Below are 22,997 nucleotides of genomic sequence, written 5' to 3'. Positions count from 1 at the left end.
GATCTAAAGCACACGAGCAAGTCCAACTCTGAATGGTAAATGGCCTGTATTTATATATCGCTTTACTAGTCCCTAAGGACCCCAAAGCGCTTTACACATCCAGTCATCCACCCATTCACACACCCATTCACACACTGGTGATGGCAGCTACATTGTAGCCATAGCCACCCTGAGGTGCACTGACAGAGGCGAGGCTGCCGGACGCTGGTGCCACCGGGCCCTCTGACCACCACCAACAGTAGGCAACGGGTGAAGTGTCTTGCCCAAGGACACAACGACCGAGACTGTACGAGCCGGGGCTCGAACCGGCAACCTTCCAATTACAAGGCGAACTCTCAACTCTTGAGCCACAATCGAATGAAACAAAACTCTTGGTGTAGACTAATTAGAGTCTGTACTTGAATGGAATTGAGATAGTTGGTATGACTTGAAAACCCTATATTGGACCTTAATTAAGACGATTCTGAAAGTAGAGTGGACCAAAATCCCCTCAGTGATGTAAACCAGTCATTATTAATTACTGTAAATGCATGATGGTACTTGTTGCTCATTAGATTATCTTAGGTTGTTCTGGTTTGTTTTTCTCTGCTTCATACATAAAATCATGACTTTAAAAATCATGACTTTAAAAATGCTTTTTGGTATTCATCCAGGTTCTCCTTGTTAGATGATATGAAACATGTGACAAAAGCATAAACAAAATAAACCTGCAAGGAAGAAAGACTTTTCCCAGCACTGTATTTCAAACACAACCTTTACTTACCAGACTAAGACGATCAGATCAGCAGTCTAGAGAAACGAAACAATAATCAGATCACTGTGTAATGATTCAGACTTTTGACCCTCTTTACACTCAATCCAGCTTACTGTGACAAAAATTAACCATTAAGATCCTCGATTTCTTAAAGCCTTTAACTTACTGCACTCTAAACATGAAAAACATTAGTTGCAGGGTCTCACATGGCTATAACATGTGTAATAAAAGCATTCACTACTACAGAAGTGCAAAGAATAGGCACCAATATTTATTGGCACAATGCAAGATATACCAAATATTTCCTACAAAGAAGCTTTGTGGCTCCAACATTTTCTATCACAAGTCAGTTTTAATAAAATTTGAAAAACCATCACTTTAAATTTCATTTCATATTAAAAATATTGGATACAAAAAATGATAGTCTACATAAATTACACACTGGCTTTAATATATCAAAGATTATCGACTCAGAACTTTGGTTAACTTATTTTTTTTTAATTATTGCTCAAGTGTTTAAGCTACCACTTCCATTCACTCCTGTTCTGACTTTAATGTAATACTTGAGCAGAATATGAGACACAATATAAATCAATAGCTGTGGTGTTTAAGTTACCACTTATACTGACTCACCTAAAACATGTATGATTTGAGAAGCCATCAAAATTAAAATCAGACATAAATGGTCTATTAAACTTCAGGGACATTTTCAGGGAGAGACATAGGTCCTGTGTGGGCTTTGCTGCTACAGATTATAAATCCTGACTATGTGTTTTTGCCTGTCAGTCAATGGATGTCACAAAAAGCCAAACTATTGTATGCTAATTGCTAAACATGTTACACAATGCCGGGTTTATATTGCTTCAGTTACAATGACTGTTTACTTACCAGCAAAGGCAAAACTCACGATGTATTTCACTCTGTGTAACAAAAGACAAAGAGGAAAAAATACAGAATCAGACAACTAAAATCAGCATCAGTTAAGATTCAGTTAACTTGTATGATATATTTGGAGGCTTTAACATTTGAGGTGGCCTGCATTCAAATTCTACTTCCTGAAAATATTATCAAGTGCACACAGTATCATTTAATATGCTGATGTTTTAAAATAAATATCTATACACCTTATTAGTAATATTAATGGCCACTGCTGAATTTTATTTATTTGAAGGTGGCCTTTTTTATTTCATTAATTTTTCATAAAGTGAAAAGTTCAACAGAGCTGCAGATTTAGGTTGTATTTAAATGCGGGCCTGAACAAACAAGCTTTTGTTAAACAGTTTTTAAAAATGTGAAAAGTCTCCTTCTCATTAAGAGATGTTATTATTCTTGTATTTAATATGTATTTTATCCTCTCTCTCTCCCCCTTCCATTAATTAACCCCCAACACAGACGTGTCCAAATTCATGGGCTGCATCCTCCTGAGGACCCGGCCTTCGCGGTCTACGTGGGCCGGGTCCTCAGAAGGTTGGGTAGGCCGGAAGTAAACGGCTGGGGAAAATTGGACAGTCTAGCCTTCTGATTAGCATCACCGCTGTCTCGGTGGAGTTTAATAAACTCGGCCGTCTGCTCCTTGCTATCTAAAATATAACAGGACACTGGAGGAAACTCTCGACCGTCTCAAACTTCTGTTTAATCAGTTTTCTGTGTGTGTGAAAATCCCGGAGGAACCCACCCGGGGGATTAATAAAATGTTATTTTATCTAATCTAATAACTTTAATCTCAGCCAAACCGATTTACTCACGAACAAATAAAACACTGAAAAAAAGCCCAACAATAACATTTTTAGGTTGTCTAAAAAGTGACTTATATATTACGTTTAACCTGAGTAGCGAAACTCCATGGTGATCTCAAAATGATGTGCCGGGAGTTGTGCCGGTGTTGTGCCAAAAAGTGATTGTCTGCCAAAAAGTGATTTCCGGTATTTGCCAAAAACTGATTGCTCGTATTTAAACTGCTATAAGTAACTTGTTGGGCTATAATATGTGAAACATATGTTAAATGCATCCCTCATGGATGACATAAAGTCATATTGAGCCACAAACAACATTCGTGTAACAAGGTAGAAGCCGTAATCAGTTTTTGGCAGTGACTTTTATATAACCTTTATTTATGCAGTTAAAAAAAATCTCATTAACATTAAAAATGTATTTTGTCAGAGTAAGCTGGCCAAGAGGACAGCAGAAATGGCAGCAAATATGACAATAGTTCTGTAAAAATATTTTAAACGAGGATAAAGGACCGGATTGGTTATAATGTAAGTACAATAACACAGAGCTGTAAAGATACTTGAAAAAACAGATAATTTTTTAAATTCTATATATAACCCCTTTGTAAACGCTGTTCATCAAAGTCTATTTACCAACATACATAAAGATATTACACGTAAAAAAAATACACGGAAACATTGGAAATCAGTTTTTGGCAGGCAATCACTTTTTGGCACAACACCGTTCTCGGCGGCTTCAGTGAGTCACAAAATAAACTTTTAACATATTTTCAGGCGGGAAAGTACCTGAGTAAACAGCAAATATCTGCTCGGTTTATCAAGATATCGCATATTTGCAAAAGTGCTTCAACGTTTTTGGAGACATCTGTTACCCACCAGCTCGATAGCAAGCCGGGAGCTCGAGGGTCACTGAAGCCGCCGAGAACGGCACAACTCCGGCACATCATTTTCAGATCACCGCGGACTTTCGATACCCGGGTTAAACGTAACATATAAGTCACTTAGACAGCCTAAAAAAATATTGTTTGGCTTTTTTCAGTGTTTTATTTTTTCGTGAGTAAATCGGTTTGGCTGAGATTAATGTGATTAGATAACATAAAACTGTATTAATTCCGCGGGTGGGTTCCTCCTTGGTTTTCACACAGCTGACTAAACGTCAAACAGAAAACTGATCAAAAATAATTATGAGATGGTTGAGAATTTACGCCTAGATAGCAAGGAGCAGACGCCGAGTTTATTTAACTCCACCGAGACAGCGGTTATGCTAATCAGAAGGCTAGACCGTCCAATTTCCCCAGCCGTTTACTTCCGGCCTACCCGACCAGGAGGAAAATCCAAATTCATGGGCTGGTTTTTTTCTCCCGCTGTTGGGTCAGAGGCGGTAAACTGGCTCCTTCAAAGTTGCAGAACCTGCCGCTTCAATTATGTAATGTACCGCCATGGTTCTAAAATGGCGGCACGTTACATACCCTTACAGCCTAAATAATGAGGCGGTTTTAACCGACTGATTTGTTAGAACTAACTGCACCTTCCGTAACAGACTCAGAAATACTAACACGCCGAATGAAGCTAATGAAACAACACAATAAAGTGTAGCATACAGTCAAATGAACCATTGTCATTTCAAATTGGGTCTATAAAAGCGCTAGGCGTTAGCATTGGGTTGTCAGGGCTAGCTTCTCGAAAACCCCTTTAAAATAGAAAATTTACAACTTCTCACTAAAAAAGCAGACATTGTATTGCTTTAATATGACTTATACTTTGACTGGCTTTTTAAGTCACTAACAACAACTCGGTGAATCACTCAAACAGATAATAAACATTTCAGAGAAGAGAAGCAGCTTACCGGGGCAGCGATCCGGGGGAAAGTGGGCGGAGGTTCAGAAGTGAGCCAGAGACGTAAGAAAAAAGAGGCGTTCACTGGTAGTGGGAAATTACACAAAATGGACCTTGAGAACGTAAAAAAATGTAATGTAAATGTAAATTTAATAATAATTTGACAGTATTTTTTGCCACAGAAAAAAACTAGCAGAAATTAATTTTTTAAAGTTGAATAAATATTTCAAACATGATTATTTAAATTTGAATTAATGATTAAAAGTCATAAATCAATATAAGGTCATTGTGTTAAAATGTGATGTATTAATATAGATTTATTTAACTGACTGAAGCAATGACAACAGTCTTCTCCTGAACACCAACACCAAGGAGGTGGTAAAGAGTTCACCAGACCTAAAAAAACAAAACAATGCAGGACAGTCTGCAAAGATGTCGAGTCAGTCAGACATTGTGCAGAGCAGATGAGGAAGAAGTTGTAATCTAAAATGGAGAACAATAAATACAGCCACCTAAGCATCCTCACAGGACAAGATGAACTGCAGTGAGAGGGTCATCTCACTGCACTGCAGGACTCAGAGGTTCAGGAGGGTCTTTATCCCCATTGCCATGAGGCTTTTTAACAGCAACTACTCACATGTTCTTCTCACATTTATTTCTTTTATTCTAATAAACATTGGTAGTAATCATATAAATTCTGAGCTAAATGGACTTGCCCTGATAGGCTTCAGCCAGCACAGAAGCTAATACACCACAACAGTTAGGGAAACTGAAAATGACTGTTATTAATGTTTTCAAACTGTTTAAGAAAAATATATATAATCTTTCAGCCTTCTAAAAAACACACACATAAAAACAGTATTATATGATGTTGAACATACAGATAGGCAGTTGTTGGCCTACAGGAGGAGTGTTCTTTATCGAAGGTTTTAAGTGCTTAAAACGTCTGTTAAGCTCTGTACAGAGCATGCAATGTAACTGTACATTAGAGAGTGTTTTATAAACCATGTCTTCTGTTTCATTTAATAAACATGAGACTGCTTTATGCATATTCAGCTATTTATTAGATTTTATCAGATTACAAAACACTTAGCATAAGAATGCAATTGAAACTATAACTTTTAAATATTGTTTAAATGAATGAACATAGCAACTTGAACATTTTAAAAAATACAAACAAAACAAATGAACTATATTTATATATATAGATCTATATATATATATACATATCTATATCTATATATATATATCTATATCTATATATATCTATATCTATATCTCTCTCTCTCTATATATATATATATATATATATATGTATGTATATATATATATATATATATATATATATATATATATATATATATATATATATATATATATTTATTCTGTTTTTTTTATGTCTACTATTTGTTTTCCTTTGATTTTTACAGTAGCAGTGATCGTGTCCTTCTCAAACTCCTCCTCGTAGGGCTTCCACATTTTCTCTTCAATGAAGAGGGTTTCTCCAGTTTGAAGGAGAACCTGCAGCTGGGTGGACTGCAGTGCACTGCACTGCTCTGCAGTGGCCACACCAACTATAGATACTTCAGTCCTTTCATCTTCCTTTGTCTGTCGATACACAAAAAGCATATATTTAATATGGTAATCACGTCTTGATGCATGCTCAATGATCCATGTAAGTAAATCCCAAAAGGTTGATTCTGTTCATCTGGACGTAGCATTTTCAAGTGGGAGAAATGTTTCGTCACTCATCCAGGTGACTTCTTCAGTCTCTTTTACCCAATCTTTTAAACAGTACATTGCATAATGACTGAAACTAGCCCACTGAAGAAACAATAGGCTGGGAGGTCAGTTCATTGGTCAATAATATACAAATTGTCATGCGCACTGATCAAAGACCACAGAAACCTGCAGTCCGCTGAGACTGAAGAAGTCACTTGGATGAGTGATGAAACATTTCTCCCACTTGAAAATGCTACGTCCAGATGAACAGAGTCAATCTTTTGGACCACCTATAATTCTAAACATTTTGGCAAATGACATTGCTATTACATGTTGGTACAAACATATGGCTTCTTCATACCTCAATCTTTGTATGGGAAGTCGTCTGGAGCTGTACTCCATAGGCAGAGCGGTGCACTTTCACATGGGAGATCTTTAGCTGATCTCCCACATGAACATCGACGACTGACACCTCCCTCCACAAGGAGACAGTCATGGTATGCCCATCCTGAAATCACAAAAATGACAGAATGAAACATTTATTCATTAACTAATAGAAATCTCAAATATGCCTATTTTCACCATTTTCAATATTTCACTTTAGTTGCACCATTACCTTCTTTAGCTGGAGCGTTCTTATTGGCACCAGTTGTTTGCCTGAGCAAACTGTCCTCACTGCCGAACACTGAAAATTCAATTAAAATATAATGTCAGTTATAGTGATTGCATAAATCTGTGTGTGTACATATAGGTGCTTCTTTCTTGACTTACTACATCTATTATTTTATTATTGTTGTTAATGATAAATCTACAACCATTTACAAAATAATAGTGGTTGATCTTGTTCTCACAATTTTGTGTTTGTTTGACAAGAACAATAAAATTATTATTTTTACTTTTAAAGACAAAAAAGTAATGGTTTGTTTGAAAACCTAAAGCAATATCAATTCTGATGGAACCACAAATATTTACCTCCACAACCTCCCCTTCCACTGTCATGAGCCCTCCAGATGTTGGGCTCATGTTTAGTGGTGTTGCTGGGGAAGGTGGATTAAGAAGCTCCTCCGCCTTTATGATGAGGGCCTCTGACACTGCAAGGGCAGGAGCTTTAAAGAACTGGGTCCTTGCTGTAATGTTAATGAGATAAGGGGGAGCTTGGCCCCTCAGCTCATGTCCCCTCATCATGTAGGACATGTCTTCTTTTACTTTGGAGGAGAATTCTTCAAATAAGGTGATTTTTACCACTGTTTCACCATCAGTGATGGCTGCCACTTTATTTTTTTTTGTTGACAGTGGTTTGACCCCTCCATCCTGCATATCCCAGCTGATCACCTGATAAATACATAAATAAAGAAATGTATTTCTATGATCTTACTCCATAGCCACGTTCATACATGTGAAAGTCTACATCATATGATTGTTGGGTTTTTCTCTGTATTTATTATTGTACGATCTACTGTACAATATAAAGCGCCTTAAACCGACTGTTGTTGTGATTTGATGCTATATAAATAAAATTGAATTGAATCACCTTTAGCTGGTCGCAGGATTTTAACACCCTGATGTGAATGGGTGGGGGCCGGAAGTACGGCGTCTCAGGCCGGTTATCTGTCAATTTCCTTAAAGCCATTCTGAAAAAAAAAAAAGCAAAACAAACACATTAACAGGTTCATACATTTCTGCTGGATCCAGTTCTGATAGAATACAGTAACACCTGTTGCTTTCATGTCGTCTATTCACATTTTGATATAAAACAAACACATCATGAACTTCCTCAACCCTAAGTGTGTTTCTGAGGTTCCTGCTTGATATTTACATACCTGAAAACATTTCAATATTTCTGTAAAAACACAAATTATCTTTACAAAATGTTGGTCTGAAAATTAATTTAATGCTTATGAGCCTTCATAAAATACATACAAATATTACAGCACATGTAAGTCTATCCAATTCACTCTGGATGGAACGCAGAAAAAAAAAATCACAATTTTCTTTTCCCCACTTAATTTTTTTCAGATAATAATTAAAATAATTATTAATTAAAATAATACTTGAAAATAGGTTACAGTGAACAATAGAAAACAATGAATCATCATAGGAAGATTATCTGAAAAAGGATTCATGCTCCTGAAGTGAAAAACAGCAACATTACATCTTAAAGATTGCCTGCCTGCCCTTCCCCCTCCCCCAACACATACAGGGCAGGTGCGCACACACACAAACAAAAACATAGTGCACCTGCTTGGTCTCTGTGGCTTTAGTTCGTATTGGCTCCCCTTTTTAATCATTTGAGACGATAAAATTATAGAATTACTGTCCCTGCTTTTAGGTGAGTCCCGCCCTCCTTAACTGGGCAGAAAATGGCAATTTTTTGACCAGAAAATAGCTCTGTGGGAGATGACCACCACCCTTTGCACCAGGCAGTGGAAACATTAGGGCTGAATAGATTTCTCTTTTATATATGTTCCTGTCAACTATTCCTCCTGTCTGCTATGTATATTGTCTTCCGGCACAGTACAATTTCATGACAATACAGGGCTATGAATACGATAAATACTTAGCTATACTCCTATTGGTTACTCAGCTGCTGTATAGACTGGGAAAGTAATTGGCTTGCAAAGTTGGGAGGCGGTTGCCAGGGCAGAGTGCCAGCCTTAAGCAATTTTTTCCTACTAACAGCCCAAACGTAACGTCTTAAAGTTTATAAAACTGTTATAGATCTGGAAGATTTGTCTGATTCTGTAAGATCTTAATATTTCATAAAAAAAATAGATGCCATTTTCATGAATACATTCAGATAGTTTTTTCAATTAAATATCCCTGAAACAATAAGTTCATCAAACTATGACACCTATAAATACATTGCTATCAATGCTAAATGTGAATTTATCAAAAGTGATTTTTTTTTCTTCGAGAGAAAAATGAAGATACACATATATAAAACATTCGTAGGCCGATAGAAAAGTCAGACCGAATTTTAGGGGTACTTTGACAGTCTTTATATTCACAGGAACTTAAATGGCTAGATCTTTTATCTTTCACTACATTATAATGTGTTGTACATAGTATAAAGGCACTAAAAAAAACGGCTCCAATATCAATACTTACGTTTTATGAAGTTTTATGAATCACAAGAGCACAAAGTAGAAGAGCTGTTACTCTGACCGAAAGTTTCTTCAGAAAGACCGGGAAAGGGACCGCTGGTCTTTTATGTTACAAATTGTGATGCAATCTGTTGTTACCTGCCTGATTGGCTAACTATGATTGTTGTTTTTCCCAATTGTACTGCCTTGTGTTGATTTTGTCCCTTTACTTTAGGGCGGTTTTTGTTGGTGATCAGACCCGATTCTTGTCTAATTTGAATTATGAAATTATCAGTACTATTTTATAAGTCTCAAACTTACAATTTAAAACGTATAAAATTACTGGTCTTTTTTATTTTTTATGTAGTTAATGTAGTTATGTAGTTCGACTGCTAAAGCCCTGCATGTATTTTTTAGATGAGCTTTTATTTTGAAAGTGGCGATCTCTTTTCCTGGTGTCAAGGGGAAGCACGCCCGACAGATCCACGTTACTGCTAGTCCCCGGGACAGAGTGCGGGAAATCAATGCGGTTCAAATACGTTCATGGACGCAGGAGTGCTAATTCCCTCCAGATTTCGCCCGAAGGCGCAGGTTTCAAGGCTGCACACGGTGACTGAGCATCCTAACAAAGGTTCAAGCTTCAAGGTTTTACTTCAAAAAGGTAAGCCAAACTTGGTCAACACATGAAAGGAAAAGGTAAATGTATTAGCTATGTTAAATATAAGTGCCTAATCATGATAGCTTGCTGTAGGGTAAAACACTTGAGGTCAGAAATCTTTACAGTTGTGTTCATTGTAAAGCTGTTGTTTAGGGTATGTTTAAAATAATGTATTATGTAGTTGCACCACCACAGTTATGAAACTGAGAAATGTAATGATGTAAAAGCTATAGCATGGTTGGGGTTTTGGCTTGGTGAGCTTACAGCCTCCTTAAAATCTGTCAGAATTATCTACAGACAGACTGTTTAATTCATATAACCATTTAATTCAACAAATATATGAAGAAATATGTCAAAGTTAGTATGACTTTCAATCATGAACAACATTGATGTAAAGAAAATTTACCAAACTTTACCAAGTATAACTACAACTCCCAGAATGCACCGGACGAGGGAGCAGGTTGGGCCTGCTGCTCTGGCCAGCTTACCCATGGGGGCAATGACAGTGGGAGTTTACATGCTAGGAGTTTTTGCAAGCATGCAAAAAAACCAGGCAATAATATCACGGTTTCTTTTTGGCAAAAATCCAATTCTATAGTAAAGAGACACAGCAGAGACTAGGGATGAAGATTTGTATGAGTTTGTAGTTAGCCATCTGCTGAGCAGGGAAAAAGCAATACTGACATGTATGCTGCACTGACGCTATTTGCAGTCCAGTTACATTTGTAAGAGAAGCTGTAGGTGATATAACATGTTTTCAGTAAATCGCTTACATTTTGCCTGAAAACAGAGCAGACTAAAGAGCTCACTGTCATTGTCCAGAGTTTGATCACTCAGTGTCTATGTTTTGTGATTATTAATATTTTTTGTTTTAATTCTTTTTCTGGTTACTTGTTGTTATTTGCAGTGTTTACGTGTTCTCTGTGCATTCCTTGTATTGTGTCTAGTGTTCTTGGTTCTATGTTCATGTTTCCTGTTTTACTTTTGAGAGTCTCGTGCCCCGTGCTTGAGTGTAATCTCTTTTGCTTCCTCCTAGTCTCCTCTGATTAGTGTCATCTGTGTCTCTCTCCTGTGGGCTATTTCCATGTTTCCCTCTGTGTGTACATATAGGTTGCTTCCCAATTAAGAGACCGCACGCTTGAAGTACGCGCACTACATGTACTACGTACGATGAGTACTATAAATACCAGAAGTGCGGAAGTGAGAGGCTTGTGAAATGGGACGGTCTTGCCTTCCTTGCGCTGTTCAGGTTACCTAGCAACCATGATACTAACTGTGAGAAACGTTTCATACAGCATTGTGTGACATAAGTGAAGGAGGAAAAATGTTTTTTTGGTTTTTAATTTTTGTCATGAGATCACTTTGATTAGTTGAGTATCTGAGGCTGAGACCACAGGACTGTAAAACATGATTGTTGGGCTTCATTTCTGTACTGAACAGTTATTTCAAGATTAGTTAGTAAATAACAATTAGCTAATGTTGTTCATGAGACTAAAGTCATCTCACTGTGGTAATGTAAATATAATATGGCCAATATTATATGTACTGTCAGATTATTATGAATATGATGTAACACTATACAGTGGGGCAAAAAAGTATTTAGTCAGCCACCGATTGTGCAAGTTCCCCCACTTAAAATGATGACAGAGGTCAGTAATTTGCACCAGAGGTACACTTCAACTGTGAGAGACAGAATGTGAAAAAAAAATCCATGAATTCACATGGTAGGATTTGTAAAGAATTTATTCGTAAATCAGGGTGGAAAATAAGTATTTGGTCACCTCAAACAAGGAAAATCCCTGGCTCTCACAGACCTGTAACGTCTTCTGTAAGAAGCTTTTCTGTCCCCCACTCGTTACCTGTATGAATGGCACCTGTTTGACCTCATCATCTGTATAAAAGACACCTGTCCACAGCCTCAACCAGTCAGACTCCAAACTCCGCCATGGCCAAGACCAAAGAGCTTTCAAAGGACACCAGGAAAAGAATTGTAGACCTGCACCAGACTGGGAAGAGTGAATCTACAATAGGCAAGCAGCTTGGTGTGAAAAAATCAACTGTGGGAGCAATCATCAGAAAATGGAAGACATACAAGACCACTGATAATCTCCCTCGATCTGGGGCTCCACGCAAGATCTCATCCCGTGGGGTCAAAATGATCATGAGAACGGTGAGCAAAGATCCCAGAACCACACGGGGGGACCTGGTGAATGACCTGCAGAGAGCTGGGACCAAAGTAACAAAGGTCACCATCAGTAACACACTACAACGGCAGGGAATCAAATCCCGCAGTGCCAGACGTGTTCCGCTGCTGAAGCCAGTGCATGTCTAGGCCCGTCTGAAGTTTGCCAGAGAGCACATGGATGATACAGCAGAGGATTGGGAGAATGTCATGTGGTCAGATGAAACCGAAGTAGAACTTTTTGGTATAAACTCAACTCGTCGTGTTTGGAGGAAGAAGAATACTGAGTTGCATCCCAAGAACACCATACCTACTGTGAAGCATGGGGGTGGAAACATCATGCTATGGGGCTGTTTTTCTGCCAAGGGGACAGGACGACTGATCCGTGTTAAGGACAGAATGAATGGGGCCAAGTATCGTGAGATTTTGAGCCAAAACCTTCAATCAGTGAGAACTTTGAAGATGAAACGAGGCTGGGTCTTCCAACATGACAATGATCCAAAACACACCGCCCGGGCAACAAAGGAGTGGCTCCGTAAGAAGCATTTGAAAGTCCTGGAGTGGCCTAGCCAGTCTCCAGACCTCAACCCCATAGAAAATCTGTGGCGGGAGTTGAAAGTCCGTGTTGCTCGGCGACAGCCCCAAAACATCACTGCTCTTGAGAAGATCTGCATGGAGGAATGGGCCAAAATACCAGCTACTGTGTGTGCAAACCTGGTAAAGACCTATAGTAAACGTTTGACCTCTGTTATTGCCAACAAAGGTTATGTTACAAAGTATTGAGTTGTATTTTTGTTATTGACCAAATACTTATTTTCCACCCTGATTTACGAATAAATTCTTTACAAATCCTACCATGTGAATTCATGGATTTTTTTTTCACATTCTGTCTCTCACAGTTGAAGTGTACCTCTGGTGCAAATTACTGACCTCTGTCATCATTTTAAGTGGGGGAACTTGCACAATCGGTGGCTGACTAAATACTTTTTTGCCCCACTGTAGATCAACTTACCTCAGAATATATAAAGCATATAAAGAAGTACAGTAATATGATGCAACAAACACAGCAGTACTACTAATCCAAAATACTCAAAGCTTCATAGAACTGAAACAAACATTTATTTTTAGGTCCATTCAGCTGCTGATACATACTTTAGGTTTCTGAACATTAAACTTGTTGCTGCCTTTCATAGTGTGTAACTTGAAGGCCCTGAGTACTTTCCCCCACACTGCAAACACTGGGATGATAACATTATTTGAACATTACCTAATAAGACTGATTCAGGACAGACAATTAGTTATGTTAAACTTTTCTAGCAGTCCTTCACAAACAGGGAACAGTCTGTCTATTCTCTCCATCTGTCAGCTGCTGCTGGCTCTTCCTCCTCCTCTTCCTCACACACAGGAGTTTGTCCTGGTGGATCATCAGGGCTGCAAAGCCTCACAGATGATGTGCAGCAGTGGGTCCCTCAGTCTGTCCTCACTCTGGACACTTGCAGTTGTCACACATGGAAATCAAATGTGTGATAAGCTGCAGGATTCAAACACAAGTGTAACTTATAAATACATGTTCATACTTTTATTACACAATCAGAGAGAAAGAAACAGAGAGAGAGTGCAGGACAGACACACAGGTGACAGTCTCAGGTGTACACACTGCTACACAACAGCACAAGAGGAGGAGGATTTAGTGTTTGAGTTATTACGAGTGCTAAACAAGAAGAGTTCCCAGATGGTACAGTGGACACATGTGTGACTGCTGTGATTAAAGCATCTTTCTTTCAGCTTAACGAGTGAACCGTCAGCTCGTTCAAACACACGTTAAAGTCCGTTTGGCTCGACACCACCGAACAGAGGCAGCAATATAACAGAGCTAACATTAACAGTGCAGTGAATTCTGCTTGTGCCGTGATATTCAGGACTGCAAACCGAGCAGCATCACTGACTTTCAACTTGTTGCATTTGTGGATATATGACTGACTTTAATTATCCATAAAATCATCACATTTCTCCTAATTCCACACATTTTGCCTCAGTAACTGTAACACTCAGATGACTACTATCCAATTATTTCTCTGATGCTTATGCAATAAGAGCCTAATAAACTTAAAGCCACAAGACCGTAAAGCAGATGTATAACTGTATGAGCTACAAAGTTTAAATGTTTTATCACAATCATAGTGTCCAGCTCACAAACAGCTGATTGTTTTAGTGTTTTCTCGGAAATATCAGATGTAACTAGTGATGTCACAATGAAAATGAAATAATATTGAACAGTATAGAATCAGACATGTTAGAATTTGCTTAAAATTCTACTTGTTTTATTTTTAAAAATTGTGCAACATTTTGTTTTTCAGATGTTTTTGCTGAATTGATCAAGACTGACTGTAAGAGTGTAAACATCGAGTAACTATGATGTTCGAGCCCTCTCAAGAACAGGTAAATAGTCATTTAGAGATTAAATTTGTCCCAGTTACTTTGCCCTACTCTGTCTGTAAAGCTTCACTTTTGTCACACTTCCTGCCTCCAAGAAGCTGAAGTAGAAGTAGAACTCTGCACCAGAACCTTTTTGTGACTTTTGTGACATTTCTGTCGATGGTGTAATTGTTGGTCTTTTGTGAATTCTAAGTAGGTGATTACTGAAAGGCAAGAGAGAAACTGAAGGCATCAGGTGACCTGTGATATGTCAGAGCTACAGAGAGGAATATTTGTGACAAGTATCCAACATTTGGGGAAAAATAGTTTCAAAGATGCATATTAAACAGGCAAGCTTTCATATTTAGACGACAAAAACTATTACTTACTTTTAATCATTATTATGTGGTTAAGTACTGGACTGTCACACGGGGTTTCTCAGCTTAGACTAATGAGTATTTGAAATGTCAGCAATTCTTGATTGTAACACCTTTTATTGTAGTTTTAACACTGATGAATCAGCTTTAATAAATAAAGCAAATGTTTCATTTATCTATATTAATAAGTAATGCTTAGTAGAGTCATCTTTGCTGAATCCAATGGTGAAACATGGAGAATTTCTCCTCTACTCTGAGTAGAGCTAGATTTGGTTAAAAACGATAAAAATAAGTATGGCATTTGACAAAATACTAAAGGTTTTTTGCTTTGCTTTTTGGAATGTTTGTAAGTTGTGCATTGATAACTTCCCTTTTTAACCAGTGTCGAACAATGACTGGGTGACCAGTGTTGTCATCATCAGGGCAGGCCAGCACAGCCGGAAAAGTGAAATGGCCAGGCTGAGAGTTACAGTGGGATGCAGAAGTTTTGGCAACCTTGTTAATAGTCATTATTTTCCTGTATAAATTGTTGGTTGTTACAATGAAAAATGTCAGTTAAATATATCATATATGAGACACTCACAGTGATATTTGAGAAGTGAAATGAAGTTTATTGGGTTTACAGAAAGTGTGCAATATTTTTTTAGACAAAATCAGGCAGGTGCGTAAATTTGGGCACCACAAAAAAAGACATGAAATTAATATTTAGTAGATTCGCCTTTTGCAGAAATTACAGCCTCTAAACACTTCCTGTAGGTTCCAATGAGAGTCTGGATTGTGGTTGAAGGTATTTTGGACCATTCCTCTTTACAAAACATCGCTAGTTCATTCAGGTTTGATGGCTTCCAAGCATGGACAGCTCTCTTTAACTCACACCACAGATTTTCAATAATATTCAGGTCTGGTGACTGAGATGGCCATTTGAGAACATTGTACTTGTTCCTCTGCATGAATGCCTTAGTGGATTTTGAGCAGTGTTTCGGGTCGTTGTCTTGTTGAAAGATCCAGCCCCGGCACAGCTTCAGCTTTGTCACTGATTCCTGGACATTGGTCTCCAGAATCTGCTGATACTGAGTGGAATCCATGTGTCCCTACACTGGCCACACAGCCCCACAGCATGATGGAACCACCACCATATTTTATTGTAGGCAGCAGGTGTTTTTCTTGGAATGCCGTGTTCTTTTTCCTCGATGCATTACGCCCCTTGTTATGCCCAAATAACTCAATTTTAGTTTCATCAGTCCACAGCACCTTATTCCAGAATGAAGCTGGTTTGTCCAAATGTGCTTTAGCAAACCTCAAGCAGCTCTGTTTGTGCTGTGGGTGGAGAAAAGGCTTCCTCTGCATCACTCTCACATACAGCATCTCCTCGTGTAAAGTGCGCCGAATGGTTGAACGATGCACAGTGACTCCATCTGCTGCAAGATGATGTTGTAGGTCTTTGGTGCTGGTCTGTGGATCGACTCTGAATGTTCTCACCATTCGTCGCTTCTGTGTATCCGAGATTTTTCTTGGTCTGCCACTTCCAGCCTTAACTTGAACGGAGCCTGTGGTCTTCCATTTTCTCAGTATGTTCCTAACTGTGGAAACAGACAGCTTAAATCTCTGAGACAGCTTTCTGTGTCCTTCCCCTAAATCATGATGGTGAACAATCTTTGTCTTCAGGTCATTTGAGAGTTGTTTTGAGCCGCTATGTTGCTACTCTCCAGAGAAAATGAAAAGAGGAGGGAAACTTACAGTTGACCCCCTTAAATACTCTTTCTCATTATTGGATTCACCTGTGTATGTAGGTCAGGGGTCACTGAGCTTACCGAGCCAATTTGAGTTCCAACAATTAGTTCTAAAGTTTTTGGAATCAATAAAATGACAACAGTGCCCAAATTTATGCACCTGCCTGATTTTGTTTAAACAATTATCGCACACTTTCTGTTCATTTCACTTCTCAAATATCACTGGGTGTCTCCTATATGATATATTTAACTGACATTTTTTATCGTAACAATCAATCATTTATACAGGAAAATAATGACTATTAACAATGTTGCCCAAACTTTTGCATCACACTGTAAGTTAGGCATGGGCTGGGTGTTCAGTACTCACCTGTTCCTGTTTAGGGAGAGACATCAAGCCTCTCAGGGTAAGAAAGAACAGTAGAGCACTCAGCGATTATGACAAGTCCCCTTATTACCACTGTTTGTCTCACAACCAATACCATTTTTTTCCTGAAGCCTAAAGCTCACCATATTGTTTTAATTAAACCTGCAGCAATGTGCTTTTTTTCTTAACAAAATGGCACATAAGAAAAAGGTTTAATTTTGACACTTAAATTTATTCCCAGAAATAACTTTTAATACACAGGTAATTTTAATATCAGTTATTTGTACTCAAATGCTATTTATTAAAATTATTTATACTTATATTAGAATGTTACTGTGATAAAGGTATCCTTTTAGGTACTGTACTCTGTAGGACACTAAGAAAGGAGAGTGATCATATTCTGTGAGCCCTGGTAAATAATGCTTGTTCACAGAATTATAAATGACTGTAACTCCTGCTCCATCTTGAGCGCCATCATCTAACCCTGTTGCTACCTGGTGGGTGGCTCTGCCCCTGAAAAAGTGTCTAGCCTTTGTCAGTATGTGTAAGACTGGCTTTCTATATGGTTTAGTGCAGACAGAGCTTCGGGACCCTGTTGTCCTTTTTTCTGATCGGTGCTGGTGTGTAGCTGGCAATGCAGTGTGTAAGCACACAGTTGTTTTGCCCTTTCAAACAGTACATTTTTCAGAACTGAAGCTGCAGGTTGTATCTTCACACCTGCACCGAGACAGAGCAACAGTGGGACAAATCCAAACAGCAGTAAGTGCTGACATTCATATTCAGGACTGACCCTTTAATGTTCTTTTATAACCTGTTATAAGTAATATGTATAAGTATTTTTTTTTCTTTTATATTTGTTATTGATATTTTTTTTTCAGGGTTTGGAACCAGGGCCAGTTCCATGGATCAATGAACGTTCATTCAAAGACATTTTTGAATAATGATGCAGGTACAATGTCAAGTTATTATTATTATTATTGTTATTGTTCTTGCACAGATGACTTTCACAGTGCCTTGTTTTATCCTCACATTATTATGGTCCTTTAAAGGAGTACGCTGTACAAGAACTTGGCTGGTGACCCACTTTACATCTCCTTGCTAAACACTGGAGAATCATGCAAAGACATTGATGTAACAAATTGACCTCTTACCGCAACCATGGCCTTCAGTGACAAGAAGACCAGTCTTAAGACAGCACTGGTGAGCGTGTTCTCTAACCAGGAGCCCAGATTACCCACAAAATCTGTAAACATTTACCAAGATCCTCCTCTTTACCTGCCACTGCCACTCAGTTAGTACAGGCTGGATCCCACACAGAGTGTGCATGTATACAGTGAGGAGGAACTCTTCAACCTTGAAAGCTTACTGGTCACAGAGGACATGGTACATAAGATTGAGACAGCAAAAGGAGAACAGACAGCTGACCAGGAATGGCATCAGCTCAACAACGCAAGGATCACATCTTCTCTTGTTATGTGAGGGGTGAAATTGTACAGAGAATGCTCTATTTTGAGACGTATGTCAGAATACTGGAGAACAAGGAGAACAAAATATTTGACACCATTATTGTGCACACTCTATCAGATGAGCTATCTGATCTCCAAGTGAACTGTGTAACTTAACTCAGTGAGATCCTTAGCCCAAGCTTTAACCAGGGGTTTGTTTTGATAATACTTAGCAAGCTGACATGTGCACTGCCAGCAGTCGTCAGAGGGATAATGGTGTCAAATATTTTGTTCTCCTTGATGCTTCTAATTGCTCTCTCCTCAGATATCATTAGACGTGAAATGTTTTACACGAATAGTGTGTGTGGTGGGATTTGTACTGTGAAAACATTTTATGCTAGTATTCTGACGTGGGCGTCAGAATACTTTCAAAACACATTGGCATCATGGTTCCAGTCGTCTCATGAGAGAGCCATATCCCAATTGCATTGAATAAGGTGGATCAATTTCATGATGTTCTGCCAATTTTTCACAGTTCAGCAACAGGTAGTTGAGGTAACTTCAGCTTGTTTAGCTTTTATTCAGTGTTTGTGTTATAAATGTCACAAGTCTTATAAGTAATCACATTTTTAACTAGATTATAATATTTTTGCTATTTGTACTGTTATTTATCTGCTAAGCTACAATATTTTATTATTATGAATTTTCTGCTAAATTATAGTATTTCTGCTACTATGTTACATTTCTAATAAATTATACTATTATACTACTGTCTATTAAGTTATACTGTTGTACCATTTATTCCAAGTTGTTTTGTTTGTGCTAAATATTAACATTTCTACTGAATTAAAATAATTCTGATATGTTGTACTATTTCTGCTAAGTTATTGCATTTCTGTTTAGTTGTTATGCTTCTGCAAAATTATTCAACTACTTTTCAAATACTGACTTCAGCTTTGTCAGCTCTTTTCAGCTGTTTTCGGCAGACAACTTCAACTTTACAGCAGAAAATGCAGTGTGGATATATTTCTGCTTAATATAGTATTTCTGCTAAATTATAGTATTTCTGCTCAATTATAGTATTTCTGATTTTTATAGTATTTGTGCTAAAACATAGTATTTCTACTAAATGTAGTATTTATGCTTAATCATACTATTTCTATATATTACTGCCAGGTCCCCAGGCAGCCAATCCTCTGTGACGACTGAGACATTCAAATTTACAAATCAGAGCCTGCACGGCTTCCCAGCCAGCCAATCATATCTGAGGTGTGCCGTTTCTTCTCTCGTCATATCTCAGCGACGGTTGTACAAAGAGCAATGAAAATCGCAGTCAAAGTACACCAAAGTCCGCTGATTCACCCAGTACAAGAATTATGCTTCTAGTCCACCTAGTTTTTGAGTTACATGACGTTTTGTAACTCAAAAAAACGGCGTTTTTCGCCTCTTACCGCGATCTAATTCTGACTGCTCATCACCCTGTTTTCCAGGCGCCCGCTCTCTTTCCCAGTGGCGCAGTTGGTAATGACACGGGTCTGTAAGCCAAAGGTCGTGGGTTCGATTCCACCTTGATCAACATGTTTTTTTTCCCTACAAATTAATACACTATCACAGACCAGTAATTCATATTCATCATTTATTACAATTCTGCAAACTTTTATCATTTTACCAGCTTTTCTAATATGGACCTCACATTCTTGTTAACACTCCATGGCACAAATACTGTTCCCTTTAGGCTCTGTGTATGTGTGTGTATCAATATTTCTCCCATTTTAAAGTATTACTCCTCCATAATTGTATTTCTGTTAAATCAAAGTACTTTTACTACATCTTAGTACTTCTGCTCAATCATAGTATTTCTGCTAAATCATAGTATTTTTGCCAAATCATGGTTTTTGTGCCAAATCATAACATTTGTGTTATGTTATAGTATTACTACTAAGTGGAGGAATTTCTGTCATGTTACAGTATATGTGCTGATTACAGTATTTCTGCTAAATCATAGTATTTCTACTATATTATATTTTACTTTCTAAATATAGCATTTCTGCTATATAATTGTATTTCTGCTATGTTATAATATTTGTGCTAAACCAGAGTATTTGTGCTGAAACATAGTATTTCTGCCAAATGATAGTATTTCTGTCAAATTATAGTATTTGTGCTAAAACATAGTATTAATTTAAAATTACAATATTCATAGTTCATCACAGTGTCTCTGGTAAATCACAGTATTTCTGCTATGTTGTACTATTTTTCTAAATCATAGTGTTTCTGTAATGTTTAAGTATTTTTGGCTAAATATATTCTTTCTGTTATCTTATACTATTTCTCCTAAATTCTTGTATATTTGAGAAGTTATCATGTTTCTGGTAAGTTACAATATTTCTGCCAAGTTCTGCTATGCTATTGTATTTCTGCCAAGTATTATGTTTCCTCTAAGATATTGCAGTTCTGCTAAGTTATTACTTTTTAGCAAAGTTCCTTTGCTTCTGCAAAGTTTTTACAATTTCTGCAACTTTTCAGCTTTTTCAGCTAGTTTTTGCAGACAGCTTCAGCTTTAAAGCATCCACACTGCATTTTCGCAGGAAATGCAAATTTTTCTAGTTGTGTGGATGCTTAAGGCATCCACACTATTGTTTTCCTGTTTCTCTTTATTCTTTATTATTATTATTCTAGTTGCGTTCCGTACGTTTTTTGCCGTTGAACTACTTCCACAATTTTTGTGCTATTTTCACCATTCAAATTTTAAACTATTCTGCTATTTCTGCTAATGTGTGCTATATCTTTTGGTATTTTTAACTATTATACTTTTTAAAATATTAAGCTTTTTTCCTTTAATTTGTCCCATTGAAATGAATGGGAAACTTCCGCAATTCTGCTAAAATTTGCTTGTTTTTGAAACTTAACTACTTCCTCATATTTTCACTTAGAACAACCATTCAAACTTTAAAATGTTCTCAAATTATTGGGCTATTCAGGTATAAATCAGCTTTTTCAAATCTTTTACCGTTTTATTTTTATACCCCTTAAAGTGTTGAGTTGCAAAATTGTGATTTTTCACAAAATACATGGGTTGTTATGGTTGCTATGCAGTTGGTTCTAAGTGAGGCACTGAAGGTTTCGCAGTCTTCTCTTCATGTCCGAACAACTTCTTGCTACTTGCTCAATTTTCACTCAACTTCCACAAATTATACATCAAAACGTAGGTATTTTTGCTGGCTTTCAGAAAATGTCATTATCATTGTTGTGGGATTTATAGAATTTTGGCAAATCTCCTCAGACCAACACAAAGTCTGAAAACTCTCCATAGAAAGTCAATGGAGAGTTTGTTCAAAATCACCGCTTGATTTCTGTAATGAGAGGCATATTCGAATCGTCATATCTCCCTAACGAAGCGACGTTAAGACATGAGGCTTGTCCCAGTATATCTTCAGACACTCCTGACGCTCACAATTCAAGAATTATTTTCTCACCTATTACCGTTCTGAGATGAGTTAGACTTGTTTGAGGGTAGGAAATTTGTCCTTCGCTCAGATTTCTTCAGATTTCAAACTCTGGAAATGAGCCACTTTTTTCTCTCGTCATATCTTTTTGATAGATTTCCACAAAGACCTGAAAATTTCCATGGTTGTTCACCAAAGCCTGCTGTCTCTTACGGTGAAAGAATGATATCGATACTCCAAATAGATTTAGAGTTAGAAAGCGTTGTTTGAGGGCAAGTCAAGGCAGTTTTTGCTTCGCCTCTACTCAGTTATGGTGCATTAGAAGTCAAATATCTTTAATAATTCATATTTTAATGATAAATTGTCAACACTTGAAGATTCCCCCATCTCTGCTGAACAAAACGGTGTAAGAATGATCGTTCTAGCCCCTACGGTTAGGAAATTATGGTCATTTGTTTGAGTTTAGTCCTCACTATGAGAAATAGACTGCAAAAATCCTGCCTCTCTGCTGCGTGTGTAAAAACGGCTGCACCTGTTTTGGCGGGAAAAAAGTACACAGCCTCTCTGATTGGTGGATTCAAATTTAGCAGCTCCCAGGCTGCTTGACTGACCTAAAAACTGGCTTCTCTCTCTTTCTGTGTGTGTTATAGTATTTCTAAATGATAGTATTTCTGCTTTTTATAGTATTTCTGCTAAATGATAGTATTTCTGCTTTTTATAGGATTTGTGCTTAATATAGTAGTTCTGCTTTTTATAGTATTTGTGCTTAATATAGTATTTCTGCTTAATTATAGTATTTCTGCTACATTATACTATTTCTGCTTTTTATAGTGTTTCTGCTAAATTATAGTATTTCTGCTTTTTATAGTATTTCTGCTTTTTATACGAATTGTGCTTAATATAGGATTTGTGCTTAATATAGTATTTCTGCTAAATTATAGTATTTCTGCTTTTTAAGGTATTTCTGCTTTTTATAGTATTTCTGGTTAATATAGTATTTCTGCTAAATTATAGTATTTCTGCTACATTATACTATTTCTGCTTTTTATAGTGTTTCTGCTAAATTATAGTATTTCTGCTTTTTATAGTATTTCTGCTTTTTATACGAATTGTGCTTAATATAGGATTTGTGCTTAATATAGTATTTCTGCTAAATTATAGTATTTCTGCTACATTATACTATTTCTGCTTTTTATAGTGTTTCTGCTAAATTATAGTATTTCTGCTTTTTATAGTATTTCTGCTTTTTATA

The 22,997-nt window shown here is 37.3% G+C and overlaps 1 protein-coding gene and 1 long non-coding RNA gene across 6 annotated transcripts in view; one reads left to right on the top strand and one right to left on the bottom strand.

Annotated features, from left to right (window-relative positions):
• Positions 1 to 4,483, bottom strand: part of LOC146524135 (uncharacterized) — a 30,658-nt gene extending 26,175 nt beyond the window's left edge. For 3 of the 5 annotated variants that reach the window (XM_085173649.1, XM_085173642.1, XM_085173665.1), the window contains exon 1: positions 764 to 3,740. The gene's annotated coding sequence lies outside the window, so the exon portion shown is untranslated. Of the gene's footprint in view, positions 1 to 763; positions 3,741 to 4,330 lie in introns of those variants that run through there. The other 2 variants (XM_085173635.1, XM_085173672.1) reach the window with 2 other exon arrangements.
• Positions 4,484 to 13,014: 8,531 nt separating this feature from the next.
• On the top strand, positions 13,015 to 22,670 carry LOC146524134 (uncharacterized). The gene is made up of 3 exons (XR_014877299.1): positions 13,015 to 17,613; positions 17,733 to 17,803; positions 17,904 to 22,670. It is a non-coding gene; the product is annotated as an uncharacterized LOC146524134 (long non-coding RNA).
• The last annotated feature ends 327 nt before the right edge of the window (positions 22,671 to 22,997 follow it).

The sequence above is a fragment of the Neolamprologus multifasciatus genome, chromosome 2, assembly GCF_963576455.1.
Source record: "Neolamprologus multifasciatus chromosome 2, fNeoMul1.2, whole genome shotgun sequence".
Taxonomy (NCBI): domain Eukaryota; kingdom Metazoa; phylum Chordata; class Actinopteri; order Cichliformes; family Cichlidae; genus Neolamprologus; species Neolamprologus multifasciatus.
This window is presented reverse-complemented; position numbering and strand designations above follow the sequence as displayed.